The following is an 11,445-nucleotide window of genomic DNA, read 5'->3' on the forward strand; positions in this document are numbered from 1 at the left end:
CAAAATAATTATTAATTAATAATATTAATAATTACTAATTATTAATATTATTTCTATTATTACAATAGTAATAATATTCCTATTATATGTCACATGTAAATTCTATGTCAGGTGCAGAGAAGAAAAATAGAAAAAAGAAAAGAAAAAACCTGGATTATGATGGCTGAGATTTTATATGATCCAGGGGTTTCTTTGTTAATAGCTTATGAGCTCTTACATTCTCCTAAAGATCGCTTTCCTCCCTACTAAGTTCAACTATATTAGCTCCCAGGAATGTGCATTCTTAGCAATGCAGAACATTACATAATCCTGAAAAATTAAAAAAGTGTCCTATGAATGCACATAATGTGATGCTTGGGAAATAGGAAGAACTGTGAGCTAAAGTTCCCAGAACGAAGACCCTTGTGCTGGGCATCCTACAGAGGCACATTAGACATTCAGTGATTGTAGAAAGATTTAATTGCTGTATGTTCAAAGCCTTGTTACAAATTATCTTGGGATAACTTGAACCCTTGAAGAGCCATTATGCTTCCCTGTGTGTAACCATTAGTTAAGTCCTTTGGAATGCATGAACAGATTACTAGCTTCCACCAGCCCAGAAACTAAAAATGTCATTAGATAGCATCTGAGCCATAAAGCGGAGGTACCTCACTTTGCTATAGTCCACCTACGTGATGTGTCTATTATTGTGTTTGAAAAGTATTGATATATTGTGTTGTATGTGCTGTTACTACAAAAGTTTCATGAAACTATTACCACATTAAAACATGGAATTTAGGGTAACCTAAATCTTTGTTCATGGGCCAGAAAAAAAACTCTCTCTTATGCTCTGTGAGGTGAGAGCTGTATTTATGCCAACAGTTCTACAGAATTGGGAACTGGAATGAAGAGAGTATTTAGGGAGATGGTGGTGAAGGGATAAAACATTTCACTTAGATGCGGGCAATGAATTCGAGATCTCTACACAGTGTTGTGTGACTGTAGTTAGTAATGTTGTATTATTGTATTGCTGGAAGTTGAGAAGAATTGTTTCCTAATATCCCTAAGGCCATGGGTTTTATCACCAGCAGGTGGTGGTGGATGTTGATTCTAAGACTTCTCACAACAAAGAATAAGTGTGTGTGGTGACAAATTTGTTCATGAGCTTGATTTAGTCATTCCACAATGTGTGTTTCAAAATCTTATGTTGCAATAAACATTCAAATTTTGAGAATTTAAAAAATGAATAAGTTAGAAGGAAAAAGCCATGTGCTATACAAATATGAACTTATTGAAGTTCCTGAGGATGAAAGACTCTGATGATTAAACATGACTACATCTGAAATTGATTAAGACAAAAGACCCTGGGAACTCTTGTGAAAGATTTTTCTGATCAACTCAGGAGCACCTATCCTAAATGTGTGTGGCACCTTGCTTCACTTACTTTTCTATTGCTGTGATAAAACACCATGATGAAGGTAACTTATAGAAGAAAGAATTTACTTGGTTTATGGTTCCAGATTGATAAGAACCCATCTTGGCAGGGAGGTATGCCAGAAGAGGTGACAAGAGCAGAAAGCTAAGTTCTCACATCTTCAAGCATGCAGAGAGCTTATGGGCTTTAGCTATTCAGACCACCTCACACCTTATGGTGGCAGATCAGATAAAAATACATGGAAGAAGGAAACTGCTTTTTTGTCTCCTTTCCGTCACTCTCAAAGGCAAGTTCATCTATCCTGTTATTGCTTCATTCCTTCACTAGCATTAAAACAAACTTTTTCAGGCTTCCAATATGTAGTCTACAGGAGTTCTTCACATATCCTCCAAACCTTCAGTGTAAGATTGCATAGTAAGACATCCAGTCTTCTGGTCTGAGCAACTACCAAATTCTCTACCTCTCTAGTATGAGGCAACCATTATTGGATAGTCTGGACCAAATTATATAAGTCAATTTAGTAAATCCCCCTTTAACATGTTATATTAATGCTTTCAACTCTGTTCCTTTGGAGAACCCAGACTAATATGCAGAGCCAGTGCTTTTTGTTATTCAAAACCTGTAGTTATGATGTGAGTCTTAATAACATCCAGCAGTCTAAGCTAGCTAGTGTTTTGGCTAATATCTTACACAGTACTTCACCAAACCCCTCTATTTTGAAAAGTCTCACCTGAAACAGAGTGATCTCTGCATACTTTCAAATTAGGCAAGAGTGCTTCAATTTTCTCTAATGGATGTTCTGTTCTTTTTCCTGTGGATAATTAGCATCTAGCAGGAAGTAAAAGCACAAAAGACAATGTTTTTTCATTAACTAGAAAGCTATTTTGTGAAAGTTAAAGGTACAGAAATTATTCCCTTCTCAACAGTATTCTACAAAAATATTCTTTGACCTTGTCAACTTCCATTTTCCCTTCTCTCTTGATTATGAAATTGTACCATTTCTATATGATCTTGACATTAACTTTTCAATTAAATGCTTTGTGCACAGTAAGCCCTTAGCAAATGTTTACTAATGGATTGTCACATGTTACTGAAAATTGAATTATAATGTAAGTATGTGGTTGTGGAGCTAGAAGAGAATAGAGTAAAACAACACCGGCTCATGTAGCAAAATACACAAATAACTGAATATGACATGGGTATTACTATACTTTTTGAAATCTGAATACATTTTGCAACCTCTCACCAGAAATGGGAATTCTTACCTCTGATGCTAAAGAAGCATGCAAAGAGAAATAATATCTTAAATCATAATACATGCTCAATGTCTGGACTGAATTTCTGTTTTTATCACACATGCCTGAAGAACTTTTGAAGGTGCAAAAACCTCCAGCCCAAACTGTCTTTCAATTCATGTGCTGTGAGGAAGGGAGAATGCCCTCTCTACCCGCACTGATGCTACTCTCAGTGTAGCCCCAAAGCAATTTAAAGCCATGGAGAATTAGAACTAGCTAGTGGCAAAGTTTGGCTTCTCCTTAAAAGTATGAAGTTCTTGCCCATAACAGTTCTCCCTTCCCATGACGTCCAGCAGGCCAACTGTTTCCAATCTAAAACTTTGAAATGTGAAGGAGAGCTTGTGTATTCTATAGCCATTCTCTATTGGACTAACCATGGAATAGGATGTCAGACTTTTTTACTGGCCATTAAAACTGTTAGGATGGCCCTCAGTTAAGAGTAAAGACTGGCCAGACTCCTCTGCCTAACTTTAACCAGTTACTTCATCTATTTTACTACCGGTTATAATGCTTAAGGAAAACTTCCTCACTAATCACCAATAGGAATAAAAAGTTGGGATTTGTTGGCTAAAGACCAGAAAGGTTAGAAGGGTACAACATTTTAACGAGTTGAAAACCATTCATTTATTGAAAAATTGTTCTCAGAATAGAAAAATAAAAAGAAACGGAACTAGGTATGCAACTTCAAATATTTAAATTATGCTTATGCTTAAGGGTTCATCTCAGAAACTGAACTGGATGAATAAGAGTGAAACATTTCCAATGGAGAATTCTTAGAAAATAAGGGGGGAAAGGCCAAAAACATTGCCTCGAAGATAGGCAAACCAACACACAAACTAACTTTTAATGCTTCTTCAGCCAGTTGAGGTTTAAGATGGCATTTCCCATTGATTTGGGGAGGAAATAAGAAACCTAAAAACGGCTTCTTGGCATTCTATAATTTCAGTGCCATACTTTTATTCTTTCAGGTAGATAGAAATCTATGTTACATAAATAAACAAGGAAGGAAACAACAGGAATGAAAATTTACAGAGAAGAAAGTTTTAAGTACTCTTTCTCATTCATCTTAAAGTTTAACAGCTATCAATGTCAAAGAATGTTGCTTTATATTTATTTCAAATGCTTCATATAAAAAATAATCAATTTTCCCCTATTTCAGTCTCTGAAGGCAAAGGACATTCAATCAGGCATGCATTTGAAGACCATTTTTAGTAGACCCACTGTCTTCTCTTTTCTATGTTAAACAGTTGTAATGTTTGCTCTTACATATTAAAAAGGAAGGCAGTGAAAAAAATCAAGCTGATTATTTACTTGTGACCAGCAGTTCTTTTGTGGTCTACTTTCTACTCATGCATATTCTTTAGTTATTCCAAGTTTCTGTACTTTATTGGTATTATGAACCTTATAATAAGCATATTCTCATGATATGACTTTACCCTAACCTTCTAACAATAGAAATATGTATTTCAAAGCTGATAAAATGCAGACTTATAGAAGTCTATGGTGGTAGAGCTAACAAATTCACACTAAATTCAAAATTCTGGTCAAATGCCATTACTCATACCATCTGCTTCTGTGCTGGATGACCTTACAGCTTATGATCTCAAGACTTTCTATGCTGCTAAGCCTGACTATACTTGCTCATTTCAGTTGTTAGGTACAAAGGGCTGATTAAAGCAGAAGTAGCACTGCCTCAACATCTACAATGTGCTAGCCTACAATGTGCTAGTCAACCTACCTATTGTAATTACTAACATTACCCAATAATTTCATAGAGGGGGTGTTCTAGTTTGATTTCCATTGCTGTGGCAAAAAAGATGCATGAAAACCAACTTGGAGAGGAAAGGGTTTATTTCCGCTTAAGGGTTATAGTCTATCATCAAAGGGTTATAGTCTATCATGAACTCAAGGCAGAAAGCTGGAGGAAGGAATTGAAGCAGGAAATTTGCTTATGTTCTTGTTACTAAAATTCCTCCTGAGAGACATTAACATCTGGCTCCTCCTCCTTGGTCCTATAACAAAATGAGGTACAGATTCTCCAAACGTAGTTTGGAAAATTCCAGCGAATTTATTAGGCTTACTAACAGAGCAGTGGGTGAGGGTTTACTTACAGAAGAGTAGGTACCCCCCATTTCAGGCTCTGCTGGTAAGTTCACAACCAAGCATAGATCCTGGAAACTCCTGGCAGCCATACAAAACAGTGAAAGCATGCCTTATGGTGTTTTCTCACTTATATACCCTTTGCAGCTAAGATCAACTGATTGCTTGAGACGGGTGACTGGCTCTCCCTGCCCCTCCTTTTCTTGTGGAAGTTCAAAAGTCAAGTTTATAATCCTAGGCAAGCAGGTGCAACAAAACTTGGCAGGGAGGTTTGTCTGTAGCTTGCCAGTTAGAGGACAATACTATACAACAGGCCTGCTTCCCTTGACTTGCTCAGACTGCTCTCTTATTCAGCCCCATCCCATCTGCTTAGGCATGGCATCCTTTAGAGTGATCTGAAACCTCCTACATCAATTAGTTGTCAAGAAAATGCCCAACAGAAATGCCCACAGATCAATCTGATGGAGAAAATTTCTCAGCTGAGCATCTCTGTCTCTCAGGTGTTTCTAGTTAGTGTCAAATTGACAAATCTAACCAGCATAGCAGACTCCTTATCAACTTGATACACGAACACATCACTATTAACCCATAACCTTTCTGGCTACCCAAGAACTCATGTTACCATCACAATATAAAATAGAGTCCAACTTTTAAAAGTCCTATATTTGATTAAAAAGTTCAACATTCTTAAAAGTCCAAGGTCTCTTTAAAAACCCCAGTTTCTTATCTAGGGACCCCTGTAAAAAACAAAAGAAGTTACATGCTTTCGTGTTCCAAGAGGAAAGAACCAGGGTGCAGTTACAACCAGATGAAAGTACAACCAATATTCAGCTATGTAAATAAAAGAAATCTTGCAGCTCAGTGTTTGGCAGGTGGGATTCACTAACAATCTTCTGAACTCCAAAGAACTTGGACAGTTTCACTTCTCTGGCCCTGTCATTTGCAGCATACTCACAGGTTGTCTCATAGTCTCAGACTGATTCCACACCACATCTGCTACTCTTCTTGGTGGTTGTCCCATGGTTATGACATCTCCAGTATCTTGGGGTCTTCATAAACACGGATATGATTTAAGAGTGATGTATTTGTGTATCAAGTTGACAAGGAGTCAGTTATGCTTGTTAGGTTTTGTTAATCTGACAAACTAGAGACACCTGGGAGCGAGACTCTGCACTGAGAAATTTCATCCATCAGATTGGCCTGTGGGCATTTTTGTGGGCCTGGGATTGCACCTACACCAGTTGAGTCTCCTGGCCACTCTTCAGGAAGACTCTGACCCTGTCACATAATGTCAAACTTCAGCTGTTCTCCCCTTCATGCCTTTAAAACCAGTACCACATGATAAACCCTTACACATTAATTACCAGCTTCCAGCTTGAGATGCAGCCTTGACCTCCAACTGGACTACAACTGTGTGCTGATCCTGAAGAAATACTTTCCAGAAAACTTCACCTCAGTGATACTGGTCTCTTATTAACCATAGGTGATTCTACAGACCCACTGACTATCATCAGTTGTCCCAGTGTAGCAAAGGTTTCATTTCATTGGTGCTGGTCTCTTGTTCATCACACCTAATTCTTCAGCTCCAGGTGAGTAGAATTAGTTTTTCTAGTGAAGCACATGCTTCATTTAAGTTTTCCTGGTCTTCATCACAGATGATTCTTCAGCCTCAGCTGGTCACAAATCACAGAATCTTAATTCAAAATATCACATGAATAACCTGGATAGTCTTTGAGAAACTCTCAAACTTCCTTCTGAAACTTCACAAGCCAAGGCCTCCATCATCTGCTTTTCTATCAGCAGTGTCTTCCAATTTTCCACAATAGTTTATGAATCTCTGTGCACTTAATCATTTTTACAGCCAAAAGCTCCAACATTCCAATATCCTCCACCTTCCTCCCACAAGACAGGACATAAAAGGCATATTGTCAAATCCATCACAACAATACCTCACTTCTTGTAACAATTTCTGCACTACCTCATTTGGTGTTGCTGTGTAAAAACTGACCAAAAACAACTTGGTGAGGGAAAGATTCGTTTCAGTTTACAGGTTACAGTCCATCACTGAGGGAAGTCAGGGCAATAACTCAAGGCAGGGATCTGGAGGCAAGAACTGAAGCAGAGACAATGAAGGAACACTGATTACTGGCCTGCTTTCTACTGGATTGCTCAGCTAGATTTCTTATCAGTTCCATGCCTACTTGCCTAGGTATTGCATGGCCCACAGTGGACTGGGACCTCCTGTATCAATCAGAAACCAAGAAAATGCCTCACAGAAATGTCCACAGGCCAATCTGATGGAATAAATTCCTCAATTTGATTTCCCCTTCCCAGGTGTCTCCATCTTGTGTTAACTTGACAAATACTAATCAGCATATAGAGAAACAGAAAGAGCTTTAGTAAGGTCAGGAAGATGAAGAATATAATGTCTGACTTTAAAACTCAGACCCTCTAGCACTATATCACATATGGTGTAAACCTCCTTCAAGTTAATGACCCGGTTAAGGCTCCCAGAATAACTACTGACAAGTTCTTCCCTTGAACTTCACCTCAAACCTATACACTAGAAGGGAGGAGACAGGCAATTCAAAGTAGAAAGTCAAGGTAGGCAGGTGGCAAATGTGGTTTGACTTTCTCTTAGGTGAAAATGACTAATTCAACAATATACTCTTCCTCACCCTGGAGACTCTAAAAGGATTTTAGCCTCTATAACAGGCCCAGAATTTTTCTATCTCATCTCTGATCCTACATGATGCCACATCTATCCTCTCTCACTATCACAACCTTCTTTGCTAACTTATATTAATCTGGGTAGAACACTGGAGGTAACATAACTCACTAACTTCTCAGAGTGCATGAGACATTTTATCTTCACCGTAGCTTTATGAATTAGATACTCATCTATTTTTGATTTTACTAAGGAGAAAACTGGGGTAGAAAATGATTAAATACATTCCCAAGACTATGTAACTAGTGAATGGCATAGCAGAAATTTGAACTGGGACAAATCTGCAAGAGTTCATCTTTTTAGAAATGTTTTATTGACCTTTTGTACATTCATACAACAGTTCTGAGTTCATCTTTTTTTAAAAAGTTATTTTATTTAAAATTATGTGTATATGTGTATGTCTTTGTGGGGTGTGTGTACATAAGTCCAGGTGGCCATGGACACAAAAAATGGGTGTCAGACACCCTGGAGTTAGTTGTAGGCAGTTGTGAGCCCCTCCCACATGGGTACTGGGAACTAAACAGGTTCTCTGCAAAACTAGTATATGCCATTAACCACTGAGCCATCTCTCCAAGCCCCAGGTCATTTTCTTAACCACAATAGTGTACTACAATTCCAAGTGTCTTGTTAAGACACAGCAACAACTTAGGATGGAAAAGGCCCAAATTGAAGCCAAAAGAAACAATATAGCATGTAACTAGGCCATGCTTTTAATTTTATGTAGCTCTTTCCACACCTACAGAGTCAAGCTGTCCTCACAAGTACTAAGTGAAGAAGGCAGCACTGATACTCTTAGTCTCATGTTTCAAGGATACAGTTTAGAACAGGGGTTAAATGCCTAGGCTCTGGAGTTTGACTTGGATTTAAATAGTAACTCTGCTCTTCCTCGGCTATGTTTCACTGGGCGCATCTTTTGCAGGTGTCAAATTCTTCATATGTAGATATACGTTCATACTGTCATGAGGTAGAATTAATGTAGTGATGTAAGTACATAAAGTATTTCACACAATTCCTGGTGCAAAATAAATGCTGGTTGTTATTATTAGATGACAGAACTAATATATGGTGAAAGTAAGATCCATACATAGCATTCAGAAAATCATGATCACAGCGGGGTCTGTAGCGCAGCTCTCCTCCAATCTAGTATTCTAGAGTTCTTTATCCTGAAGCTGTATTTCCTTTCGTTTTCCTTTTGATGGATAAGCCAGAGGCTTGCTACAGGAATTCTGAGAACCAGCATGCCATTAGATCAGAATGTTCATTTTGTCTGTCATACCCACTATACTTTATTTGATGGTTAGTCTCAGGTGTCAACCTAAGTTCAAAAAATCTAGAACACATATCTCTGAGTATTCCTGTGAGTGCATTTACAGAGAAGATTAACTGGTAGAGCAACATCTATACTCAGAATGGGAAGCATCTTCCAATGGGTGGCCCAGGTATAAAGAGGTTCAGTAAAAAGCAGTGTGCACATGCCAGCATTCACCCTTATTACCTGAGTGAGTGTCTATTTCTGATGAAGCAATCATGCTCCACTTTCTTTGGCATTCTAATATAAAACTTAATATGAGCAACTTTCCAAGGAACTTTGTGACTTCAGCACAGACTGGGATTGCTGAAGTGTCCTTCTTCTGGAACTGAACAAGTCTACAGGGTTCTTTGCCTCTTCAGTGTCCTGATAACCCATTTTTGACTATGCACTCCATTCTTTGTGTAAATCTATCTTCTATCTATCTATCTATCTACCAATCTCTATCTATCTATCTATCTGTCATCTATCTATATCTATCATCTATTTATATCTATCTATCTAATCCACCTCTGAAGACACAAAATCTATTGGTTCTCTTTCTATACAGAAACTTGCTTCAAACAACTACCACTGAAAATTGGAATTCAGCTCCTTGCATAAGGCTGGCAGGTAACAGGTCTGCTTAGTGAATGAAATATCTAAGTCATCAAAGTATAATTTTTAGATTCTGGGGAGAGAGGCAAAGCTATATAGTGTTTGTGTTTAAGAAACAGTATAAGAAGAAATATGAACTCCAAAGTAAACGAATGCACAGTGTGTTGTATTAGTTTATTTTTTGTTGCTGTGATAATACCCCATGACCAAAAGTGACCCAAAGTGACGTATATGGAAGAAAGAGGGAGAGTTCATAATGGTGGGAAAGGCATGGCAGGAGGCAGTTGGAACAGGAAACTTAGAGAGCACATGTACAGCCATAAACATGAAGCAGAGAAAGTGAACTAGAAGTAGGGTGAGGCTATAAACCCTCAAATCCTATCTCCAGTGAAATACTTCCTCCAGCAAGGCTGCATCTCCCCATAACCTCTCCAAATGATACCACCAGCTGCAGACCAGGTATTCAAATACCTCAGCCAATGGGGGATATTTCTCGTTCAAACCACCACATGTGGAAAGCAATACCTAGAAGAGTATAAAATTACTCTGAACATGTCTTGGCTTTGCCTAGAGGCAAAGAGAGAAGGAAAACAAAATTCTTTCAAAGAAAATAAAGATCTATGGGCTCAAGTACTGCCTTTAGATTCAGAGATTTCATCTATATCTACAACACTTCTAGATGAGAACTGGCCTTTTCAATTAAAAAGGGATGAACAAAAAGACATCTGTATTGGTTCATCCAAAGAATCGAAAGCTAGCTTTTTTAAAACTTGAATGTTTATTAATATAATGCTGAAAATTGCTTACATATAAACAATGTGTTTTGATCAAATTTACTTCCCTCACTATCTCTTCTCCAACTCCCAAAATATCCTCCATCTTCCATTCACTCTCAATTTCATATCCATTTTTTAAAATCACTGAGTTCATTTAGTTCTATCAGTATATCTGTGAATGCAGGGGCATCCACTGGAGCATGAGCTGCCTATCAGGGATTGTATTGCTGAAGAAAACTAACTCTCACTTCCCCAGTAGGCATCACCTGCCAATAGCTCCTAGGCAAATGAGGCGACTTTGTGGGTTCCTCCTCCATCTATGCTGCAATTTTGAGCAGCTTGATCTTGTGCAGGTCTTGTGCAGGCAACTATAGCTGTTGTGAGTTCACAAGTGCAGAAATCATGTCATGTCTGGAAAACACTCTTTTACAGGAGTCTGCTGTGAACTTTCTGCCCCCTCAATCTTTCTGCCCCCTCTTCCAATATAATCCCTGAGCCTTAGGGGTAAAGGGTGTGATACAGATGTCCCATTTAAAGCTTAGCACTCCACAGTCTCTTCTTCTCTGCATATTTACCAGTTGTGGGTCGATGTATTAATTACCATCTACTACAAACATAAGCTTCTCAGATGAGGACTAAAAGATGCATTAATCTATGGGTGTAGAGATAAAAACTCAGAGGACAGTTTAATACTGAGGGCATTTAACAGAATAATAGTAGTAGGTTCTCCCCTAGGGCCTATGGCCTATGCAGCCATGGGTTTGGTTCCTAGTTAACAGTACCAAGTACGAGTTTGGTCTTGTGAGTGAGAATTAAATCCAATCAGAAATCAGTTAACAACTCTTTAATGATTTTGAAGAGTATTGTATAGCACTGTCCCAAAGTACGTTTTGAAATTTTCTAATCATTGTCAAAGGCTACTTGATCTGTCTAAGATAACTTGGGTGTTATCTGATAAGGATGTGCTTTATTAATGTTTTGGAGTGTCAGAATGGATTTTAGCTCTGTCAGTTATAATAAATGGACCTCTAAAGTCAAAGCTATTTATTAGAGGGTCTGAACTCAAAAGGCATTGAACATAGTAAATTACTGCCCAGTATGGATTTATAGCTGGAGACAATAAGATATGTCAACTATATACTATGTTTATTTAACATGAAGTAGCAGATATAGCTCCAACCTGCTTCAAAAAGGAAAAATATATAATTATTGTGATTATTAGTTAG

This window comes from Nannospalax galili, unplaced genomic scaffold, assembly GCF_000622305.1.
Source record: "Nannospalax galili isolate Female #2095 unplaced genomic scaffold, S.galili_v1.0 scaffold701, whole genome shotgun sequence".
NCBI lineage: Eukaryota > Metazoa > Chordata > Mammalia > Rodentia > Spalacidae > Nannospalax > Nannospalax galili.